Source organism: Lagenorhynchus albirostris, chromosome 14 (genome assembly GCF_949774975.1).
Source record: "Lagenorhynchus albirostris chromosome 14, mLagAlb1.1, whole genome shotgun sequence".
Taxonomy (NCBI): domain Eukaryota; kingdom Metazoa; phylum Chordata; class Mammalia; order Artiodactyla; family Delphinidae; genus Lagenorhynchus; species Lagenorhynchus albirostris.
Genome location: NC_083108.1, coordinates 79,671,331 through 79,683,063, shown reverse-complemented (window position 1 = coordinate 79,683,063; position 11,733 = coordinate 79,671,331). Strand labels below are relative to the sequence as shown.

General features: G+C 46.8%; 1 non-coding gene across 1 annotated transcript; it reads left to right on the top strand.

The window, feature by feature from the left end:
- Positions 1-2,571: 2,571 nt before the first annotated feature.
- On the top strand, positions 2,572-2,674 carry LOC132504589 (U6 spliceosomal RNA). Its single transcript, XR_009534976.1, has one exon. It is a non-coding gene; the product is annotated as a U6 spliceosomal RNA (small nuclear RNA).
- The last annotated feature ends 9,059 nt before the right edge of the window (positions 2,675-11,733 follow it).

The window sequence follows — 11,733 nt, the reverse complement described above, 5'->3', positions numbered from 1 at the left end:
ACGGGATCTTGGGTGCTGCAGGTGGCATGCAGGATCTTTAGTTGCGGTATACATGTTCTTGGTTGAGGCATGTGGGTTCTAGTTCCCTGACCAGGCATTGAACCTGGGCCCCCTGCATTGGGAGCGTGGAGTCTTAACCACTGGACCACCAGGGAAGTCCCAGAATTGTACACCTTAAAAGGGGGAATTGTAAGATACAGGAATTATATGCCAATAAATCTGTTTTTTTTTTTTTAAAGTCAGTAGTGCTGAGGGTGAGAGACAGTGAACTAGTAGGTAACTAGGTTGACAGAAGAAAGTGGGGGGATCAGTTTAGAGGACCATGAAGGGTAGGCTAAGGAGTTTGAATTTTATTGACACTGATGGGTGACAAGATTAGTGGACTCAGCCCTGTATATACATCCATATTTCAAGACTCTTTGAGTATGTGCTGTGTGCTGGGCATTTTCATGTACATCATCCCCTGTAATCCTCATGATGAATTTGTAGCTAAGTCTGCATTCCATTGTTCAGATGAGTAAGCTGAGGCTCAGAGAAGTTCACTGACTTGATTGAGGCTGCACAGCTGGTAAATTGTAGAGCTGGGGTCTGAATGCATTTGGATTTGCCCTTGACCCCTCAGGATTTCCACTGCTGTATGCTGACTCTCAGTGAACCATCTGCCTTGGCTCTCTCCTGCCTCAGTCCTGGTTGCAGCCTGTGGTCCTGGCAGAGCCCCAGGAGGCCCTCCCCAGAGTGCTGACGCTCATCCCTCTGCCCAGGCTGCAGCTGGCATCTGGATAGGGGTTGGTTGCTTAGCAACATGGGCGCAGATTCTGCCCTGAGCCAAGGGAACCATTTCCTCAGTCTTGGCTGCAGGAATTTCAAGGAGAACAGCTCCAGGAGGGCCTGAGGGAGCAGGGCATGGGGAAAGCAGGAACAACTATGTCCCCGGGAGGGCATGGAGATGGGGACCCTCCTTAAGGAGAAGACTCAGCTTCAGGGACAGTGAAAGAGAACCAGAAGACCTGCGTCATTCATAAAGATGTTATTATTATGACCACAGCAACATTTCTTGAGCACTATCTGTGTGCCAGGCACTGTGCTAAGTGCTTTATAGTCTATGATCCTTTCCAAACCCCAGGCAATAGGTTACTATTATTATGTCCCTTTTGCAAACGAGGATCCAGGGCTCATGGAGGTTGACTTGTCACACAGTCAGAAAATGCAGAAGCTGGGATATGAACCCAGGTCTTCCTTTTCTTTTTCTTTCTTTTTTAAAAAATAAGCTTATTTATTTATTTTTGGCTGTGTTGGGTCTTCACTGTTGTGCAGGCTTTCTCTAGCTGTGAAAAGCATGGGCTACTCTTCCATGCGGTGCACGGGCTTCTCAGTGCGGTGGCTTTTCTTGTTGCGGAGCACAGGCTCTAGGCTTGCAGGCTTCAGTAGTTGTGGCACATGGGCTCAGTAGTTGTGGCTCATGGGCTCTAGAGTGCAGGCTCAGTAGCCGTGGCACATGGACTTAGTTGCTCCGCGGCATGTGGGATCTTCCCGGACCAGGAATAGAACCTGTGTCCCCTGCATTGGCAGGAGGATTCTTAACGACTGCACCACCAGGGAAGTCCCAAACCCAGGTCTTTCTGATGCCCCAGCTCAGTCCCCATTACAGCCCTGGCTGGGCACTTGATAGAGAAAATATACTATGGGGCTCCCAAGGCCCTGGGCAGCCTGCCCCACTCTCCCTGTCACTCTGCTTGCTCCAGACATACTGTCCTGGCTTTATTTCCTCAAACACTCCTACCTCCTTTCAGCCACAGGGCCTTTGCACATGCTGTTCCCTCTGCCTAGGTTGCTCTTCCATCTACTCTCTTCACTTGGTTTACTCCAACTCATCCTTCTGGTCTCCAGTGGAACATCACTTTATTCATTCATCCATTGATCCAAACCTAGTTAATGGGTGCCTCCCAAAGCCAGGTAAACATTAGCAAATAAAATGTATGACCCCAGGCTTCTTGGAGTTTATAAGCTAGTGGAAGAGATAATAGATGAATAGACAAGCCACAATTGCATGGGAAACATTCCCTGACTCCTCTGCCCTTTGGCAAGAATAATTATCAATTAATTGTATAATTATTTATTTAATGCTGGTCTCCCCTTCTAGGATGTAGGTTCTGTGAGGCCAAGGACTGTGAGGCTGTACTGTGAGGGTCAGTACTATTATTATCCCCACTTTATAGATGAGGAAACTGAGGCACAGAGAGCTTGAGCAACTTGCCTAAGGCAAGAGCTGGTAACTGGTGGAACCAGGATTTGAACTCATGGCTCCAGGGTCCATGTTTTCAATCAGCAGGTTATGAGCAGTTTAGGAGGAAGAAAGAAAGAAAGAAAGGGAGAGAGAGAGAGGGAGGGAGGGAGGGAGGGAGGAAGGAAGGAAGGAAGAAAGGGAAAAAGAAAGAAAGGAAGGAAGAGAGAAAGAGAGGAATGAAGGAAGGGAGGAAAGAGAGGGAGAAAGAAAGAAAGGAAGGAAGGAAGAAAGAAAGAAAGAAAAGAAAGAAAGAAAGAAAGAAAGAAGGGAAGAAAGAAAAAGCAAGCTCGCTTCAGCAGCACATACACTAAATTTAGAACGATACGGAGAAGATTAGCATGGCCCCTGTGCAAGGATGACATGCAAATTTGTGAAGCGGTCCATATTAAAAAAATTTTTTTTAATGAACTAATTTTTTAAAAAATTTGTTTATTTTTGGCTGCATTGGGTCTTCATTGCTGCGCACAGGCTTTCTCTAGTTGCGGTGAGCAGGGGCTACTCTTGGTTGCGGTGTGCAGGCTTCTCATTGTGGTGGCTTCTCCTGTTGCAGAGCATGGGCTCTAGCTGCACAGGCTTCAGTAGTTGTGGCATGCAGGCTCAGTAGTTGTGGCTCGCGGGCTCTAGAGCACAGGCTCAGTAGTTGTGGTGTATGGGCTTAGTTGCTCTGCGGCATGTGGGATCTTCCCGGACCAGGGCCCAAACTTGTGTCTCCTGCATTGGCAAGCATATTCTTAACCACTGTGCCACTAGGGAAGCCCGTTCCATATTTTTAAAAGACAGCCTCTTCAATAAGTAGCGCTGGGAAAACTGGACAGGTACATGTAAAAGAATGAAATTAGAACACTTCTGAACACCATACACACAAAAAAACTCAAGGTGGATTAAAGACCTAAATGTAAGACCAGACACTATAAAACTCTTAGAGGAAAACACAGGCAGAACACTCTTTGACATAAATCGCAGTAAGATCTTTTTTCATCCACCTCCTAAAGTAATGAGAATAAAAACAAAAATAAACAAATGGAACCTAATTAAACTTAAAAGCTTTTGCACAGCAAAGGAAACTATAAACAAGACAAAAAGACAACCCTCAGAATAGGAGAAAATATTTGCAAACGAAGCAACTGACAAAGGATTAATCTCCAAAATATACAAACAGCTCATGCAGCTCAATATTAAAAAAGCAAACAACCCAATCAAAAAATGGGCAGAAGACCTAAATAGACGTTTCTCCAAAGAAGACATACAGATGACTAACAAATACATGAAAAGATGCTCAACAACATCACTAACTGTTAGAGAAATGCAAATCAAATCTACAATGAGGTATCACCTCACACAGGTCAGAATGGCCATCATCAAAAAATCTACAAACAGCAAATGCTGGAGAGGGTGTGGAGAAAAGGGAACCCTCATGCATTGTTAGTGGGAAAGTAAATTGATACAGCCACTATGGAGAACAGTATGGAGGTTCCTTAAAAAACTAAAAATAGAACTACCATATGACCCAGCAATCCCACTACTGGGCATATTCCCATAATTCAAAAAGACACATGCACCGCAATTTTCATTGCACCACTATTTACAGTAGCCAGGACATGGAAGCAAGCTAAATGTCCATCAACAGAGGAATGGATAAAGAAGATGTGGTATATATATACACAATGGAATATTACTCAGCCATAAAAAGGAACAAAATTGGATCATTTATAGAGACGTGGATGGACCTAGAAACTGTCATACAGAGTGAAGTCAGAAAGAGAAAAACAAGTATCGTATATTGTAATATTGTATATCGTATATTAACGTATATATTGAAATATAGAAAAATGGTATAGATGATATTATTTGCAAAGCAGAAATAGAGACACAGAGAACAGATGTACAGATACCAAGGGGGGAAGGGAGCGTGGGAGGAATTGGGAGATTGTGGTTGACATATATACACTATTGATACTATGTACAAAATAGATAACTAATGAGAAACTACTGTATAGCACAGTAGCTCTACTCAATGCTCTGTGGTGACCTAAATGGGAAGAAAATCCAAAAAAGAGGGGATATATGTATACGTATAGCTGATTCATTTTGCAGTAGAAACTAATACAACATTGTAAAGCAACTATATGCCAATAAAAATTAATAGAAAGAAAGAAAGAAAGGGAGAAAGAAAGAGGCAGGGAGGAAGGGAGGAAGGAAAGAAAGAAAGGTGAAAGGGAAGGAGGGAGGGAGGGAAGAAGGGAGAAAGGGAGGAATGGAGGAAGAAAGAAAAAGAAAGAGAAAAAGAGGGGCTTCCCTAGTGGCGCAGTGGTTGAGAGTCCGCCTGCTGATGCAGAGGACACGGGTTCGTGCCCCGGTCCGGGAAGATCTCACATGCCTCGGAGCGGCTGGGCCCCTGAGCCATGGCCGCTGAGCCTGCGCGTCTGGTGCCTGTGCTCCGCAGCGGGAGAGGCCACAGCAGTGAGAGGCCCACGTACCGTAAAAAAAAAAAAAAAAAAAAAAAAAAAGAAAGGTTCCATCAAGGGTTGTGCCTTCCGTGACCAGCCGGTCCTGCAGGAAGTTGTGGTCTGTTTCAGAGCCAGGCCCAGCCTCCTGGGTCCCCACCTTCCCTGCAGCTGTGAAGCAGCCCAGGGTTGCTCAGTAGGCTGGGAAGATCATTGCTGCCCACGAACTTGGTTTGGGCCATGGGAAGGGAGCAGTAGAAGACAGCTTTGAATGTCAGAGGGAATGTCAGAAGCAACCTTTGCTTCTCTGCTGGGCAAACTGGGGTCTCAAGAGTACAATCTCACAGCTCCTGAATCCAGCCCAGGGTTCTAGAAAGATTACTCTGCCCCAGTATTCCAGAGTGTACATTCTCACAAGTCTGTGAGCCAGTAACCTGGGCTTTCTGGGGCCTTTTTTGTTCTCCTATCAAGGAAAGATTCTGGCCAGAGAGCCCTTGAGAACAGTTTTATGCAAGGCTGTGGCCACGGAACAGAGCCAATCCCTTTTTATACAAAAGAAGTCTGGTGTTATCGAGCTCATACCAAGTGCCAAGCAGTGTGCTAAGAATTCCACGTGCATCCACACCTCCAATGGTATATAGTGAAGATCTTGTCTCTATTTGATGTAAGTTGTTCCCCTTCTTACCAGCTGTGTGACCTTGGGCAAGTCCCTTCATTTTTCTGAGCTTCCATTTCCGTTTGACGTTAGAAAGATGAAGGTACTTGTCCAAAGTCACATGCTTATAAGAAGGAAAGACAATTTTTCCATCCACAAAACTTTCCTGAGTTCTTAATATATGAAAACTTATAACTATTTTGGGGCAGGAAGTGGGCAGAGCTGATTACGACTCTACTGCTGCTCTCAAGGAGATTACAATCTCGAGAAGGAAGAGCAAATGTGTTTTGTTTTTTTTTTTTCCTGACAGAACGCTAGAATCAGCGGGTAATGGCTACCTGCCTGGACTCCTGCATCCTGGATCTGCGGGGAAAGAGTTCCAGGATTGATTAGTGATGTCTGCCGCAGGATCCAACTTGATGATCTAAGTACCAGTGGCCAGATGGGGACTGTTAAGAACAAAGTGAGGGTCTGCATGGAGTTCTGCAGGGGTGGGGGAAGGAGAGAGGGGAGACCACCATTTGCGCTTGAGAGAAAACTCATTGGAGATGGTAGCCGTGCTCTGAGGGGAAAAGGGTGGACTATGGCTGTGAACACGTGTGTGGCACAGTAGCTATCCAAACTGGAGGCCAGCAGGCTAGAGAGGGCACAGGCTCTGGATGAAAAGAAACCTGAATTCAAATCCTGACTCAGTCACTTTTTAATGTGTGACTTGGGACATACCTTTTAACCTCTCTGAACTTCAGTTTCCTCTTCTGTTATTGGGTTGATTGCTGACTCTTGCTACAGTGTCCACTGACAACAATAATCCAGGGAGGTAGTATTGTCAGCGCTGCTCCTTGCTGGGCTCCTGGGTTGGCATTCACTCCATAGCCTGTGAAAACTTGTGCCCTCTGGTGCCACAATGTGAATGACTACCTCCTGGAGTTGTGTGACATGGCTGCCTGGATGAAAGAACAGAGGCCAGAGAGGTTAAGTCACTTGCCCAAGTCACACAGCTAACACATGGCAGAGGTGGAATTTGAGCTCAGGTCTGTCTGCTCCACAGCCCAAGCCTGTAAGCAGCATGACCTCCTGCCCACGAGCGATTTGCCAAACCTGGAAAACAGTTCAGCCTCTATAACAGTTTGAACTTTGGCAGATTGATAAAGGTGTGTAACTTCCCCACCTGGATTTTCCTGCAGGGATAGGTAGCCAATGAACTCATTTTCATGCCTGTGAAAATCCCGAGCATAGTGCCTGGTGTGCAGTGAGAGTAACTCAGAGTGGTGAGGTTGAGGGCTGCTGGGAGACTGAACCCCACTCTGAAACTAAGTGTGAGAAGGGCAACCCTAAAAGAAAGAGGATGGTAGTAGAATTTTCAATGAGAGGGAAGCAGATGAGTTCTTGGGCCTGGGGAAACAGACTTGGGGGGAGAGTGGTGCTCAGCTGTCAGAAGGGCTACTGGTGTATCCAACTGCAGGGATGCCAATCAGTTAGGGTCCCACAGGGGACATGGGGGTAACTGCTGATCAGTAATGAAGGGCTTGTAACAGCTGTGAGCAGGAGAAAGGGAGCCAGCAGTGGGTGGTGACACTTCTGGGACTGGCAGGAGCAGGGAGCCCGTGCCCAAAGGCATGAAGGGAAAGTTTGCTCTGGAATCTGGTGAGAGCTGTAGCTTTATGAAGGAGCCGCGCTGTAGGGAGACGAACGCAAACTTCATCCAGGCCACCTGCATCCAGACACCATGGGGGTGGCCCCCCAAACCTCACAGACTGAGAGGGGTCAAGGGATAAACCTCCAAAGGGATACTGGGATGCCCTTACCACAAGAAAGTAGGAAAACTCGACAGACGTTCATCACACAACCCTGACCAGGATGATTTGTGAACATTCTGGCAGCTCTCAAATTCTTTAATTTGATGACCATTGACTCGATCAGCTTTTATTTTTTGGGACATTAAGTTATGTGGAATCTGGTGGAGCTTTCAAATGATGCAGATTCAGGGCGGGTAGCTGGGGGGATGGGGAAAAGGGGTTAAGAGAGGCATGTTTATCTACAGCCCGACATCAGGTGGCCCACGTGTTCAAGCCAGAGAGTTTCCCAGAAGGTGAAAAACACACCACCCCCAAAGTCCCTGCTGTTATTAATCAGCAAATGTCTCAGCAGCAGGTGTGCATGAGTGAATTTTGGGGTCACGGCAGGTAATCCGGTCTGGCCAGGCCGTAACAGGTGACCTGACTGTCTGCCTGATCCTGAGCCACTGGATAAGGGGATTAATCTAAATCTCTTGGAGGAGAGGACGTTTTTCGAGAAAGCCTGGGACCCAGAAAGTGAAAGCTGACTTAGTGACCTCAAACTCCGTTCCTTGGGATCATTTAGAAAAGGTGCCATTGAGGTTGAGACCCCCAGGGATGCAGGGGCAGAAAACACGGAGCTTAAAGGGTCTGGGAGGAATGGAGATAGAAAATCAGGGAGATAGAAAATCCGGGGAGTTCATGCCCTTCTCAAGGGGGCAGTTAAGACCCAGTGCTAGTTGACAGTCACTGAATAGAGCCAGATGGGCTGGATTTGGATCCTGGCTCTGCCTCTTACTCATTGTACGACATTGGGCAAGTCACTTCCTCTCTCTGTGACACAGTTTCCTCGCCTGTAAAATTGGACAATGATAAAACCGACTTCATAGAGATGTTCTGTATGAATGAATGTTTGCAAACGCCTAGAACAGTCCCTGGTATGTAGTAAAAAGCACTATATATAATGTTTGCTAAATAATTAGATAAATAAGAATATAGGTTATTTGTTGTCAGATCTTCCAATCTTTATAGGGAACTAAACCTGGAAATCTAAGTTTTAATAATCATATTAATGGCAAACACTCAAGCAGTTTCGAAACACCTTAAATATTGACTGAATGTTGTAAGGTAGATACTGTTATTATCCCCATTTTACAGATAGGGAAACTGAGGGGGTCACATGTTTTGTCCTAAAGTTACATACTAGCAAGTGGTAGAAATGGAATATAGGGTGACAAACCATCCTGGTTAAAACCAGGACATTAGAAACCCCACCTCCCAGGAAACTCTTCAGTTTGGGAGAACCAGGACTGTTGATCACCCTAGCTTCAAACCTGGTCAGCCTGGCTCCAGCATTCTGCTCTTAGCAGCATACTCTATTTTCTTTTGCATGAATGCTCCTGATTTTTAAATGTTGGCCACTGTGGGCCAAACAATTTGCAATTCCTGAAAGAATCTGATATTCCCTTGCATCAAATTTCCCAGTTGTTACAGAGAAGTGCCTGTGTTTCCTCATCTGTAGAATGGGAAAAGAATAACACAGACCTCATAGAGTTGTGGTGAGGATTAAATGAGTTCATGTACTTAAGGCACTTAGAGTAATGCCTGGTATGAAGCAAGTGCTATATAAATCTTTGCATGTATTATTGTTGTTCTTAAACAGACATTATCAAGACCCTCTCAGACTTCCTGAATCTGAATCTTGGCTTGAGGTCTGGGCATCTGTTGTTGTTGTTGTTGTTGTTGTTGTTTTTAATGCCAAGTTCCCCAGGCAACCAGGTTTGGGAGTCAGCAATCCTGGGGTCAAGTCTGAGTAGTACAATTAATGCTCTGTGTGACCTTGAACAAGTTTCTTCACCTCTCTTTCTTCCCTTTGCAAAGGACCAGGAGTCCTGCCTCTCTCAGAGGGTTAATGTTTAGAGGCTTCTAGAACCTCTTGGAAAGGGAAAACATTTGATATAAGGCAGGTGAGGAGGTAAAGAAGTAAGAAGGGAAGCCCCACATTGCACTTGGAGGGGACTTAGGATTCAGGCCTGGGGGCTAGGCTACAGGATAGTCAGGATGGACTAGGCTATGCTGAGTGACAAAGAGCCCCAATAACTCAGTGGCTTAAAACAAGTGTTTGTTTCTCACTCTCACTCCACATGCTAGTTATTAAGCTGCTGTCTCTCAGCTCCAAAGCTGCCCTCCCATACGTTGCTCTGTGATGCTGGGGCTGGGACCCCACTAGCCACATTCCTGGTTTGTCAGCTGCTCCTGGTAGGCTCTCCAGGCTCCGGACAGCCTGGAGGAAAGAGGAGGGACTTGCTCCTTCCTTCTGTTGTCTGTTCAGGTCAAGGTCACCCAAGCAACACTTCTGCATCCTGGCAGTGGCTACTGGTTCCAGTCCCTGGGTTTTTTACACACACCCCTGGAACCAGCCTCCTTGTGTCCCCGCAGTGCCGAGCACTCCCCACTTGGAGGTCTGAGTCCCAGCTCTGAGGGGGCCTCTCCTCCAAGGCTCTGGGTTCTGACACTCCAACCTCCACCCTTTGTCCACCGGCGCCAGGGACAGTGGCTGCTTCCTGTATCAGCATCTCTGTGTTGCCTAGTTGCTCTCCTGTGCTTTTTCAGCCCTCCAGCATTCATTCTAATTCTCTGTTAAAATGACTGCTGTGGTTTCCTTTTTTCTGTCAGCCACCCTGACCCACACACTCCATGCATACTATGAAACAGAGTTCACTCTGAGACCCAAGCTAAGGGAGCAGCCCACCTGGAAATTGCCAGGCATAGTGGCATAGGGGAGAGAGCCTGATGGACCACACACTAGCTCTTAAAGCTTCTGCCCAGAAGTAATGCGTCACTTCTGTCCACATGTCATTGGCCAGAGTAGGTCATGTGACCATATCTGAGTTCAACACGGGATAGGCAGTGAATATTTATGATCAGTAGTACAGCCTACTAGTGTGTTCTTGGAAAGACTGAGAAACTATACTCTTTTCTCCTTCCTGACAGTCAACCCTAATCAGATCGCTAATTAGATTTTCCTGAATAATAATAACCAGCAAGTTATTGTGCATTTACTATGTGCTAGCCTAAGCGCTGATTTTCAGAGAGTCCATGGGTAGGTAGTTGTTACCCCTATTTCTCAGAAGAGAAGAGGCTCAGAGAGGGGACGTGACTTGCCTCAGGGTATAGAGCTGTAAGAGGCAAAGCTGAGATTTACACTCGAGTCTGTCAGACTGAAGCCCAAATTCTTCACTTCTGAACTCTGTGGGGTGTCCCTTCTTGCTCCCATTCCAGAAACCCCGGGGAGGGCAGACAAGGAAAAGCAGGTATTTAAACTGGCTCAGCCCCTTTAACTGGCAAATCCTGCCTCCCACTGAAAGTTGCAGGTTCTCTACAGGGCAGCCCACTTCTGGAGCTCAGCAATCCAGAAAACTCCCCATGATTCTGCCCCCGGGAGCCTGCTCCTCTGGCCAGTCCTACTGCTGGCCTTGGCGCTTGGTTTTCACCCTCCAGCTTCCTCGTCCAGCACCTTGCTCAGCCCCAGCCTGGCTCAGGTTCTGCCCAGAGAGCGTTCCCAGGAGGGGAGACAATGTCCAGGGTCTGGGACCCCATGAGCCTGAGCTCTCCCAGGGCTCTGTCACCCCTCAACATTCAAGGGACACTGGGCTGTGCTTGGGGCAATAGCCACTTGAGTCTTGTCCCAGCAGACATGAATTTCCTCAGTTAGAATATAAGCTCTTAGTGGTCTGAACTGTGTCTTTTGTATCTTCTGCACAGTATTATTGACAGCTGATGCCCTCAGGCACCCCAGGCATCAGGCACTATGCCTATTTCAAGGGTACCTGGGATTTGTTTTAATCAGGTGTGGTAAGACACACAGAGGTGGAAATGACTGCCATGAAGGAAGAAGTTTATACTCTCACATCCCTAGAAATAGGCACAGCAGACACAGATGTTTAAAAAGAACTCACTTCTCCTGTGTTCCTTCTTTACTCACACTATTACCACACTCACAACACTTCTGACACCAGATGTGTGAGTTTTTTTCCCACACCATGCAATTCTCTGTGATGCCAGCTGGGTGTCCTACAGTTTAACTCAATTCTGACACCGTCTACCTGGAGCCCCATGACACTGCCCCCCACTTCAGGTGCCAATCGCCAAGTCATAGGTCCTCAGGTTACCCACAACTTCTGTCCAGCTTGACTATACATCAGAGGTTCCCATGACCTCCTCCCCCTTAGATTCGATTATTTGCTAGAACAGCTCACAGAATTCAGGGAAACACTGACTTACGTCCACCAGTTTATTATATAATAAAGGATATAACTCAGGAACAGCCAGATGGGGATGCATAGAGCAAGGTATGGGGGGAGGGATGCAGAGCTTCCATGCCCTCTCTGAGAGCACATCACCCTCCCAGCACCTCCACATGTTCACCAGCCTGGAAGCTTTTCGAACTCCATACTTTGGGGATTTTTATGGAGGCTTCATCACATAGGCACGATTGATCGTTAACTCCATTTTCAGGCCCTCTCCTCTCTCTGGAGAATGGGGGGGCGGGGCAGGCTGAAAATTCCAAGCTTC